At 37.1% G+C, this 12,422-nt stretch overlaps 1 pseudogene; it reads right to left on the reverse strand.

Moving 5' to 3' along the window:
- Positions 1 to 11,669: 11,669 nt before the first annotated feature.
- Positions 11,670 to 11,789, reverse strand: LOC129888057 (5S ribosomal RNA; annotated as a pseudogene).
- Between the last annotated feature and the right edge of the window lie 633 nt (positions 11,790 to 12,422).

Raw genomic sequence — 12,422 nt, forward strand, 5'->3', positions numbered from 1 at the left:
CAACCGGGACTTCTTCATAGGTCAAGTTTTCTTCAACATTCACTATGTTCAAGGGTACAATGGAATTTGGATCACCTACAAACTTCCTCAATATAGACACATGGAATACCGTATAATAACTCCAATGACAAATCATGTTCATAGGCTACCTTACAAAAAAAGTCTTAGGTACCTATACCTTTATACAAAATTCTATTCCAAGAGTACAACCCCTTACTACCATATTCAACAAACAACGAAACCTAATAAAGAAACACCCGATACATCATACATTAATCCACATGTCATTAATACCACACTCAAGCCTAGTTCTATAACTATTCTAGTACACTAATTTGAAAGTCTTAACAAGAAGTCATCAATAGCCTACTATAGTCACTCACGTATCTACAACCACGCATTCAATTCTTTCATTTAAACCACTTTATGGCTCCCTTGAAGTCAACATCACTATGAATTTTCATACCTACCTTAGCATCTCTACATCAAAATTTGCATTAACTCATACCGAGGGCACAACAATAAACTTTTACCTATCTAATGCATACAACAAGATCCATCTAGCTCTTTTTCCATGTCTATAACCTTAAATGGAAAAGCATGCCACCATCATCACTATATGGAACACCCTCTCTCTCTCTCTATCTATCATGATTCATCTAATATCATTAACAGTAGAACACACAACCAACCTTGATAACTAGGTACTCCATCTCCCCCTTATGAGACAACTTCAATCTTCTTACCAACCACCAATTTCTTTAATTTAACTAAGGTTGGACCCATATCTTTCCTTGCTTTTACATCCTCTACCAATGAAGATTTTGAACCATTTTGAACAAGAATGTCACCCTCATTTATATAAATCCCCATTTAGATTGGAACTTTTCTTGAAGGCATCTTCTGAAAAATGCAAAGAACAACTGTTAGGGGGAAAAGACCTAAAGTAAGATCTATCACACGACATGGATCATGAAAGAAGGGAAACTTTCCTAAATTCCTCATAGTCTGCTATTCATAATTATGGTGTGCTTCACAACCATGAAAAGGACCCTATTCTACGTGGTGTATTGGATTCTAAGGACCATTCAAAACTTTGGGCTTTGATACTAAGTTTGACACGGCCCAAGCCTAGGGCCTAGACGTGACATGGAGAATAAGGAACTCAAAAGTACCTCAAACAAGCATCTTAGCATTCTTTTAGCCTTTCATAGGTAATGAAAATAAATAAACCAGTGGAAATCATAATAGTAAATCTTCAACTTACATATGTCCAACAGTACCTCTAACTTTTAGATTTAACGATGCTAGAAATCTTGATCAACTAATTGATGAAGTAAGGTGGGTATTTATTGGTGTGAAGGAGGGACCTAACAATAATGAAAATAATTATACAAAAAAATCTAAAAATTTAATAGAGGATTGTGATGTCATGGGTGATGTCAAATGGAGGATTATTGATATCATGTGTAATATCAAATGGATCTAGATCTTCTATGGTTGCTGAGATGAACCTTCTTTTAATGGAATACCCCTTTTTAGAGCTGATTTTGAACAAGATAAGTTCCTCATTAGGATTTGGTGTCTTATATGAATTGTTGTTCTGGAAGTATACTTTCATATCTTTCGAGAATCAATTGATTTGGATCATCATGCAGTGAGATATGATTTTTCTTCTAGAAATACTCCATTTCGTGATAGCACCATGTCTTGCAACAATTAATTTATTTGACCTAATTAACCTCTGAAACTTAAAATATGGTCTCACAAAAGTTATAGGTAATGATGTTCGAGTTACTATACCACAAGTTCATGGGCCTATTATTGGGTTTCAGACTCCAAGTTCTTCTTCAGTTTATTCTATCAGACCTTTAAGTTTTGCAACTCCGCCAGTTTCTACTAGTACTGCCATATCGGTAGCTGAGTAGAAGATATTTGAGAGATTTGTTCGGTTGGAGCCTCCCATATTTGATGGTATAGCTGAAGAGAAGGCCTATGAGTTTTTGACTGAGTTCCAAGACAGGTTGTTCAACCTGGGTATTATTGAGGCACATGAAGTGGCTTACACTTCATATCAGTTAAAAGGGGTGACCAAGAAGTGGTGGAGATTCGTTATTGCTCGTAGGCCTACTAGTTCCCCTATGATGAATTAGGAGCAGTTTTCAGAGATGTTTCATTAGAGGTTTTTTCCTTATAGCCTCCGTGATCAGTGTAGAGATGATTTTGACAGATTGGAGCAATTCTCCATATCCGTATTCGAGTATGAGGCTCACTTTCATGAGTTGTCTCATTATGCTATGTCTAGTATCCCTACTGAGTTTTAACGGATTAGCAAATTGGTCAAGGGATTCACTTGTTATCGTCAAGAGGCTACAACCTTTCTTGTGCTATTAGGTGGTACCTTTCAGTTTGTTATTAACCACGTCAGGATGATAAAGAGCATTTGGTAGGCTAGATAGGGATGGGCCAATAGGTTCCATCGGCTGGGTCAGTTTGGTGGTCATTCATCTAGGGGTAGAGAATAATCGGGTACAGGTATCCATGGTTATCAAGGCAGACTAGTCCAGGTATCTATTCAGGGCTTAGATGGTATAGTTGGATCTAGATCGGGTTAGACTAGTTATAGTGGTTCTTCGGGCTCTAGAGGACATATTGATACTTTTGGTTATCCTCCACGGGGTTTAGGACATCGAGGTTATTTTGTGTGTCATGAGTTTGGACATAAGGACCAAGATTGCCCCAGACGTGCTCCTTCTACTAGACAGCCTAGTACACCGACTGTTTATCCTACTCCCACTCTAGCCATTCGAGGTACTACATAGGGTACTAGAGGTGGCCCTAAGGGTGCCAAGGGTGGAGATAGAGGTGGAGCTCGTAATGGTTCAAAGGCTAGAGGTAACTATCAGTTGTGCTATGATATACCAGGTAGATCTAAGGAGGATGCCTCTGATGCAGTTATTACAAGTATTAGTCCATTTTGCCAGCATCTTACTTCAGTATTATTTGGTCCAGGGTATACTTATTCTTATGTATCGACTAATTTTGATGTGGATAGTGATTATGTGTGTGATAATTTACTATTTCTACTCCGGTAAGTGAGTCCTTGTGGTGGATTGAGATATCGAGGATGTTTGGTGGTATTTTCGTGTAGAGAGACTTGTGCATACTTGATTTTATTAGACAATCTTGATTTTGATGTGATATTAAGTATGGACTAGTTATCTCCCTATCATGCTATATTAGATTGTTATGCAAAGACCGTGACCTTAGTTTATCCCAGTTCGCCTATCTTGGTGTTTAAGGGTAATCCAAGCTCGTATCCTAAGGGGGTGATATCTTATATTCATACTCGTCACTTTATAGGTAAGGGTTGTTTTCTTTTTAGGCTCATGTACGTATTCTCACTAAGGAGTCATTGTTACACACAACACTCTTGAGCTCGGAATAGTTCTTAAGCTTCTTAGAAGTGAGCATGTGAGCCGGATAATCTACAACACCATCAAATGACTCCAAGGAAAGAAGAGTGCGATACCCCGTCAGAGGGAAGGTTGGAAATAGAGTCATAAGAAAGCCGAAAGGAATTGGAGGCCAAGGAATGAGTCGTAGGACTCGATTTACCTACGTAAGCTATAAATTTGGAAGTCTTATAAGCTTGAGTTACTTAAAGACATACCAAGCTTACGTAGCATGGATTACACGGGTTCTTAAAATAAGACAAGATTACAAACCCATAGAAAAGATGACACGTGGCATCCTAGGAAGGCGACATGTGGAAGCACCTCAAGCAAGAAGGTGACCAAACTAATTGGGGTCAAGCAGGTGATCCATCTACTTAGGGGTGGGCCCCACCAAGGACACATGGCAGCCCCTAACTAGTTACATGGTTACATTGGCCCAATAAGGTATGGACACGTGTCCCCCTATGGGGATGACACATGTCACCTCCCAAAACAACACATAAAGGTATGTTAATGACTCTTAATTCATTCATTTTCAGCAAAAAGGAAACCAAAGAGAAGAGAGAAGAAACGTGAAGAAAGAAAAGGATTAGCTACGACTTTGGCCAAATTTAAGGTGAGTTCTTCAATTTTCCTCCGTGAATTAATTATCTACAATATTTTTCAACCATATGGGGGTGTATACATATGTCTTAGGATACCTATGGAACCATGGTTTCAGTTTACACTTGGAAAGAAATAAGAGAAAGTTGAAGGAGAAAATGTTAAGAACTGGTTAGCAAACCCATTTTTGGAAGGGACTATTGTTAGTAATATTGGTATAACTTCTTTTATCCTGATTCTTTTCGAATGATTCAATATGTTTTGGAAAGGTATTTCATAGGTATATAAATTTCATTTAGCCTTTAAAATCCATTTTTTCTTTTATCTTCTCGAAAAAGGGTGATGAATTATTGAGGAGGTACTGCCCAGATTTTGGTTTCGGAAATCTTACACGGACTGCTGTTGGTATTTTGGGTATATCTTTTTGTACAGAATTGATATATGGGTGATTAGAACTTGTATGCAACCCTAATACATATATATAACTTTCTTGGAGGACATAAATCCTGTTTCCCTCAATTAGACCTTCAAAACGAAGCGACAATGCAAGACAGTAAGCTGTCTAGAATTCACATTTTGATAATTTTGAGTGAGTTGTTTGGGGTTTATATTGTGTAATGTTGGTGTGAATTGCTTGTATATATGTTGCAGGTTGTTTTTGTTGGTTGGCTGTAGTTATTAGGGGTGTAATTGGAAATTTGTATAGGGCACGTTATAGGGGAGGTGCTGCCCAATTTTCGTTAACGCCTTGACTAATTAAAGGACTAGTCAAGAAAATGAACAAGGAAATAGATTCCATGAATACTAAGGTGAAAATGAAGGTGCTGGAAAGTCCAGAGTGGTTGATATTCGAATTACTTCCAGGTTGAATAAGTTCAAAGGACGACGAGGCGAATATGATAAAGAGTAACTCGTACGAGGTATGTAAAGCTTTCTCTTGGCATGTTTTTGTATAAGTAGGTATAGCTATCTTTCTTTCCTTTTGGCAAGTCTTAGACTTAAGTGAATTGTATGTGAAATGTGGGGATAATTCCATTTCCATAACTCCAGGTACGCCTCATAGTCCCTAACTACAGTTAGGTGTTGACACCCCTACAAGAGTTGAGCATTGCCTGTTAAGCCTTCTACGTGCTAAAGAGTGGTGTATAGAAAACTATATTTCCTTTATCTTGATATGTACTTGGTATGAAAAGGATATTATGATGCCATAGTTGTTCACCGATCCCTAGGATGGGTCGGGTATAAGATATGTATATAATGACCTCTTGAAGGATAGTACAGACTATATAGAGTTTACTCTCTTTCTTTCCTGGCATGTCTTAGTTGTAAGTTAAATATGATGTGACCTCCAGAGTAACTCCATTCTTAACATCTCCTATTTACTTTGGAATATAGAACTCTGATAGTAGTTGAACTATTTCCCTGGAAACTTCTGTATGTTAAAAAGGTACCAAATGTACAGGCTCCAAGTCTTAAGGACTATACGAGACTAAGTGTTTTTGATTCCATAAATGATTTGGCCCTATGTTAATATATGTCTGGGGTCCCCAATATTACTTTTAAGGCAGCCCATAGTGGCATTTAGAGGACACTCGAGAGGACTACACCACTACTCGGGTCCTCGGGCAAAAGCTTAACTTTCTTATTCTATTGAGTCTCCAATAATGATTTAACTGCATATAGTTGCTCACTATTATACTCATGTATACTGTAGCACTTCTTTCACCAAGTCCCGGGTTGGGAATATGTAACATCCCCTAAAAACGTTGTATATAATGTTTTAATTCTTGCCTAAACATGATACAACCCATGTATTTTGGGTATAACCTTTCGTACGAATATCCAAATTGGGTGATTCAAATTTTTGCATAACCACAAGATCATTACCTACAACTTTTGTGAAGACCATATTTTAAGTTTCAGAGGTTAAATAGGTCAAATAAATTAATTTTTGTAAGATAGGATGCTGTGACGGAAAAGAGTGTTTATAGAAGAAAAATCATATCTCACTTTAGATTTATCCAAATTTGTTGATTCATGAACGATATGAAACTAGACTTCCATATCTACAATTCTTATGAAGACACCAAATTCTAATAAGGAATTTATCCTATTCAAATGCAGCTCCGAAAATGAGTATTCTGTCAAAGATAACTCATTTCACCTACCATGGAAAGATCTAGATACATTTGACATCACTCATGACATAAATTGTCCTCCATTTAACATCATCCATGACATCAATATATTCCATTAAATTTTTAGATTTTTCATTATAATTATTTTATTTATTGTTAGGTCCCTCTTTCCCACCTATAAATACCCACCTTATTTCCTCATTTTATTCATCAAGCTTTCTCAAAGTAAATCTTCTCTCTATACACTTCTTTACATATTCTTAAATATAGTTTTAGTTCTTAGTAGTGAAGAAATACTATTCCAGTGATTCATATACTCCGGGTAGTACACAAAAAATTTCGGCGAGGAGAGAAGCTACGACTCAAGAGTATTCATTAAGTCTTTCGGTACCGACTAAAGCTTCGGATTCCAGGTATGTAAGGCTTCAATGAGAGTATTCCTTCCACTCTCATGTCTAAATTATTTTGATTATATGATAAATTATATTTTTTAAGCTCTATTCTAAGTTATGTGGGTGTTTATCTATTGGTTCTTCCACCCATGTAGTCCAAAAACTCTTTCAATAAAGTCTCTTAATTTCAAATAATATTTTCTTATGGTAATTCTTATTTTTACTTAATAGTATGAATTATGGTTAAACTAATGATTATCGATCTATTTTGATATGACATAATTTCATATGTATGAATTGATGGTTTGTCAGTAATTCCTCTATTTATCTATTTAAAGATTTTTGAAATTCATGGTGAGTTGTTTAAAGCATGATTTTTAATTAATGGATTTCAAAGTATTTATATATATTTATTTACATACATATTTGCAAGTTAAAGTGATTTGAACCCACCTAGCTTTACTATATTTTAATAAAGTTTGACTTGAAAGCTTTGACTCCAAATAAATGTTTATGAAAGCAATATCTATGATCAAAAAGGGAGTCTTATGAAATGAAAGAATGATGAAATGATATGAATGATAGATTCTTTATGCAATAAGGACAATTCTTGCATATTTGAATTATCAAATGTTTTAATGAGCTATTCTACCGAATATGATGTTTGAATTATCAAGTTATATGCTATGAATATTTTAAAGTATTAAACTATTTCGTGGGATTGACTTAGCACCGAATGAGGCATTGAGGTGGGATTCGGTAAGGGAATCCTAGTAGCAACCCCTTGTCTCATTAACTATGTGCCAACATAGGAGCCCTTGTATTCTTAGGCTAATGGATCCATAAATAGGCCTTAAAGTTAAAGTTAAAGAAATGAATGAAGTTGACGGAGTTCTACCTGGCAAGTAGTCTCCCCGGCCAACGTAGGAGGTTATGTTGGATTCCATATAATAGCTCGCATGGTCTTAAATATCGCTTATGGTTAATTTCCCACAAAATAAATATTTTAAAGGATATATATATGATTTATTATGCATACATTAAATTATGTTCCATATTACATAAATGTTTTAATATTTCCTCAATGTTCACGCATCCTTACATACTTAGGACATTCAAAGTACTAACGCATACTCTTTTGCCTACATGATATCACCATGTAGGGATCAGTGCTCCTCCTCGTTCTCCTCCACGTGGCTAGTTGATATTCCATTGAAGAATACTTTTGGTGAGTTCCCATGTTCCGGGAACAATACTCCTTTATCTTTCTAGCTTATGATATGTTAAGATACTTTACTATGGCATTTCTTCTATTATGATTGAGGGTGAGCTAGGGACTTGTTTTAGCCCCGTTAAATCTAATAGTTAGAGGTATTGTTGGACATATGTAAGTTGAAGATTTACTATTATGATTTCCGCTTGTTTATTTATCATCATTACCTATGAAAGGCTAAAAAGAATGCTAAGAGTCTTGTTTGAGGTACTTTCGGGTTCCTCATTCGCCATGTCACTTCTAGGCCCTAGGCTTGGGTCGTGACAGAATAGTAATCATGCATAATTCACTATATTGTCCACCGAGCCCCTTACTAGAGGTCCGGGATACGTATTTATATATATGTGATGATGTGTTATAATAAGGTGGTGATGGCACTAGGTTGTGATGATCTTACAGGTGTATCTATCAGACCCCTGATAGGGCCGTATATATGATATAATTTGAACATGCATGTTTTTGTAATTCACAGAGTACAGGTACAGGCTTCTAATTTTATAATGTATTCCCCTGCTTCTTTATTTTGGATATACTTCTAGTTGTATTATGTTACGTTTGACATACTCAGTACATATATCGTACTGACCCCCTTTTCTCGGGGGGGGGGGGCTGTATTTCAAGCCCGTAGGTACAGATACAGGCTTTGGGAGTCCGTCATCTTAGGATTCCGTACAGCTCAGCTGGAAGAGGCTCTATTGTATCAGAGCCTAGTTTTTGATACTGTCTACTGATGTATAAAATTGTTTTGTCCATTCAGAGGTATGGCGAGGGCCCTGTCCCGCCATATATTGTTGTTAATATTTTTAGAGGTCTACATACATGTATATGTGGGTTGTGTATATCAGTTTGATTCAGCTGGGTCTACATGATGTATGATATATGTTATTATGTTATGTCAGCCTTGTCGGCTTGCATGCCCTTTCATGTTATGACACAAATGAAAAAGGCTACAGGTTTATGAAAATGTTGTCGCCCAATGAGGCTCTGTTACATGATAGTGTTTTATTTACAGTTCAATTTGACCACAACTAATAGTTAGGTATATGGGGGTCCAGGTCGGACCCCAGTCGCGGCCTATGGGGTTGGGTCATGACAGAAGTGGTATCAGAGCGGTTTGTCCTTGGATTGTCTGCAGATCGTGTCTAGTAGAATCTTCTGTATCAATATGTTGCGCGCCACATCTATAAACAGGAGGCTACAGGACATTTAGGTTGTTACCTTTCTTTTATATCTGAGATCGTGCTATAGATTCGAGTCATAGGAAAATTTCTTATACTAACCTTGAATCTTAAAAGAAAAACGACACCAATAGAAGGAAGTAATTAATGACATGGGAAGTTAAGAAGCACGCAAGTAAGTAAAGTAAAGGCCCAAAAGATATTTGTTGGGTAAGGTATTGACACGTGATTTAAATGTAAAGTTGAAACCTAAAAGAAAAGCAGACAGAAAGTGCAACAGATGCAGTTTGAAGTTGGACATACGATGTAAGTCCATTACTTTCATACTATTATTAACATTGAAAGCCCTATATGGCTACGATATGAGATGATATTAAAAGCCCTGTATGGCTATGATATAATATAAATATATATATATATATGTTGGCCCTGTGAGGCATTATTGGTATTTTCTGCATGCAGGTTTGGGATAAGTAAGAAATATAGAGGAAACTCTGCCAAAATTTTCCCAGGACAAGAAAAAGGAATGAAACATAGCTTTATAAAATGTCCTGGAAGTGGATACCAAGTACCCCTATTGTGTTTAATTAGAGATATAAAAGGTACTCTTCATGTCATTGACTAGGGGAACCATTCCTACTAGGAGAGTTTTATTTTAGAGAAACAAAAGCCTATCTGAGCAGGAAAGTTCAGATCACGGTATCTCCAACCGTATTTGTGTTGTAGGTAAGGAAAGAAAAACTCCAGGTAAAGGGTAAAATGTTAAGCAATTGAGTTCACTTTTCTTGAAAAGTACCAAGCCCCAACTCGTAGTTAAAAATTAAATAAGTTGTTCATAAGTTGAGGATTAACCTAGAAGTCAACCAGGGAAGTCAAACATTAAGAAGTATTGTGATGTTTAAAGGGCTCTAGTTTTCTTTTAACAGTGGTTGAAAAGTGTTCTGTGATAACATTTTATTAGTTTCCCACCGACTAATTGGAGAAAGAAATTATAATAAAATCACCCCAAAGAGATATCATGAACTGAATATGAGTATGAATTTAAAGGTATGGTATAGCAGTACGGGGACAAAGTGAGACCGCTAATAAGGTGCACTTGGTAGAGGCTAACCAAATTAAAAGCCTGCGTTGAGTACTTAACATGAGTATGGAGATTAGGATATAAAGGAATGATGCGGGTACACAACGTCGCCCTAAAAATAGTGGAACCCCTAAAGGGATGAGGATGGTAAACATAAGTAATAATTGATGTAACCTACATTCACCCCAAGGAAGAAAAGGCACAACTTCCACTCATCTCAAGAAACAAAGGATATAGGTTGGGAAAGCCACTACTTCAAGAGAACATGGGACAATGAATGCCAGAATACAAATATTGCCTAGTTAAAAGAAAATTTAGAATGGCTACAAGTGTATAGTAATTTTTATAAAGACAAGTAGAATGTGGCCTCGGACGAGTTGTTCCATGGGTCCCATTACTCAAGTATAGATTACTAGATGAGGTGTCGCACTATGTATGAAAAGGGTTCTCGATGCTTCATAATTTAGCCAAGGTTTCGTACATGGATAATCAGGTTGGCAAAAAAAATGCAGACAGATAGGGACATGATACAGTACCAAGTAGACTAAGGAAGGAGACTGGATGAATTTGAAACTGGGCATAGAGACATAGAGCAAGTTATAAGCGGATAAAGGTATAAGTACCCTCTAAGGGGGGAGGCAAATGAGAGAACTGCAAGGGTAAGATAGAGGCAATTGATACGACAACATGCTTGAGATTAATGGTTAAAATTCAATAAGATCCCTTGCTGAACATAGCTAGAAAGATGTGGAAGCCACCAGTAATTGGATAGAAGTCAGAATGGTATGTACGACAGGGTTAAGCAGTTTTGATGAGACCTTGAACGGTATAACACTAGAAGGTGGGTGCATATAAAAGCAAAAGAATATAGCAATGAAAGTATATCGAATAACTCAAGCGACACTACGAAGGATTATGACAGCATGCTAGATCAAAAGCCAAATGTTGGTTGTAGAGTTGGTCGCAAATGATATTGCGATAGATAAATAACCAAGGACAAGAAATAACAAGACTCCTGTGGTAGAAGATGAGCAAGGAGTAAATAAGGAAATAGAAAGAAGTGCGACAAGGTATTTCCTGCACTCTCTCATTTTCTCGTAAAGGTAAAGAGTGACACGAGAATGTGTCGTGAAGGTTACAAGCTGGGGTAAGGAAAAATTGTGAAATGGTTTAAATAAGAAGGATAGGACTACCTGGTTACTATAGGATTGGCAAGATTATATGTCAAATTCCTTTAAAACTATGTCAGCTAATGATAGACAGAACTCAAAGTGGCTCAAAAGGTACTATATGAACGAACTTTAGCACTACTCAGTAGCCAACCCTAATGAATTGGTGCGCACAAAAAGAGGTGAATACAATAGAAGGATTTAAACCAAAATGACCAAAAAGGGGCATGGTCGTAGTGGAACTAAAGATCTACCCCTATATCGATTACAAGATAACAGAGGAAAGGGCATGACAACACATAAAGACTAGTGAGACGACGCTAAGATAAATTTTAGGCTAAGTTGAATGCCCCGCACATTATTGCAAGGATTGCCATGAAATGCGACATGAGGACTTCCAAAGGAGGTCACCCATCCTAGTACTTCTCTCACCCCTGCACGCTTAACTTCGAAATTCTGATGCAACTTAATACATTAGTGCTAGTATGATCACGTGAGATGGAAGAATCTGAACTAGTGATGGGGGAATGATATGATATTATGTACCCAGAGTATTATAAGATACGTTAAGGCAATTGTAATAAGGGCTTAAGGGAAACCAGCAGGATTAATTAATTAGCAACTGATGGCGCACTTGAATGCCACAGTTCTTCGACATAGTACAAGTTAATGATAGGCAAACGACCGAATGGCTATATAGGCTAGTGGACGAGGGAATTTTGACACCACTTGGCAGCCAACTCTAAGGATTGAAAAGCAAAATCCAAAAGGTAAGGGTACCAGTTGATGTAATTTACGGAAGACAAGAAGTAATACGCGAGGTCAAAAATCCCACAATATGACCAGGGCTACAAGACTCACCTCGCACTCCAGCGCCAGATGACTCTAGAGGGAATATTACTGGTGGATTAACGATATTAGCCCCTGCTCCTTCAATCAAAGGCTACCTACTCAGCCGAGAAGGTGTAAAATTATAGGGTAAAAGTGTAGTAAGACCTTACGGAGTCCCCATAGCTATTATCCCAGATGTAGGAGCCCAAGTTACAGTTAACTACCAAGGATCAATCCGTGAAGAAACTGGGAAGACAGATAAGTCTTCGTACACTACTTGACCCTCGAACCTGATGACC

This window comes from Solanum dulcamara, chromosome 4 (assembly GCF_947179165.1).
Source record: "Solanum dulcamara chromosome 4, daSolDulc1.2, whole genome shotgun sequence".
Taxonomy (NCBI): Eukaryota; Viridiplantae; Streptophyta; class Magnoliopsida; order Solanales; family Solanaceae; genus Solanum; species Solanum dulcamara.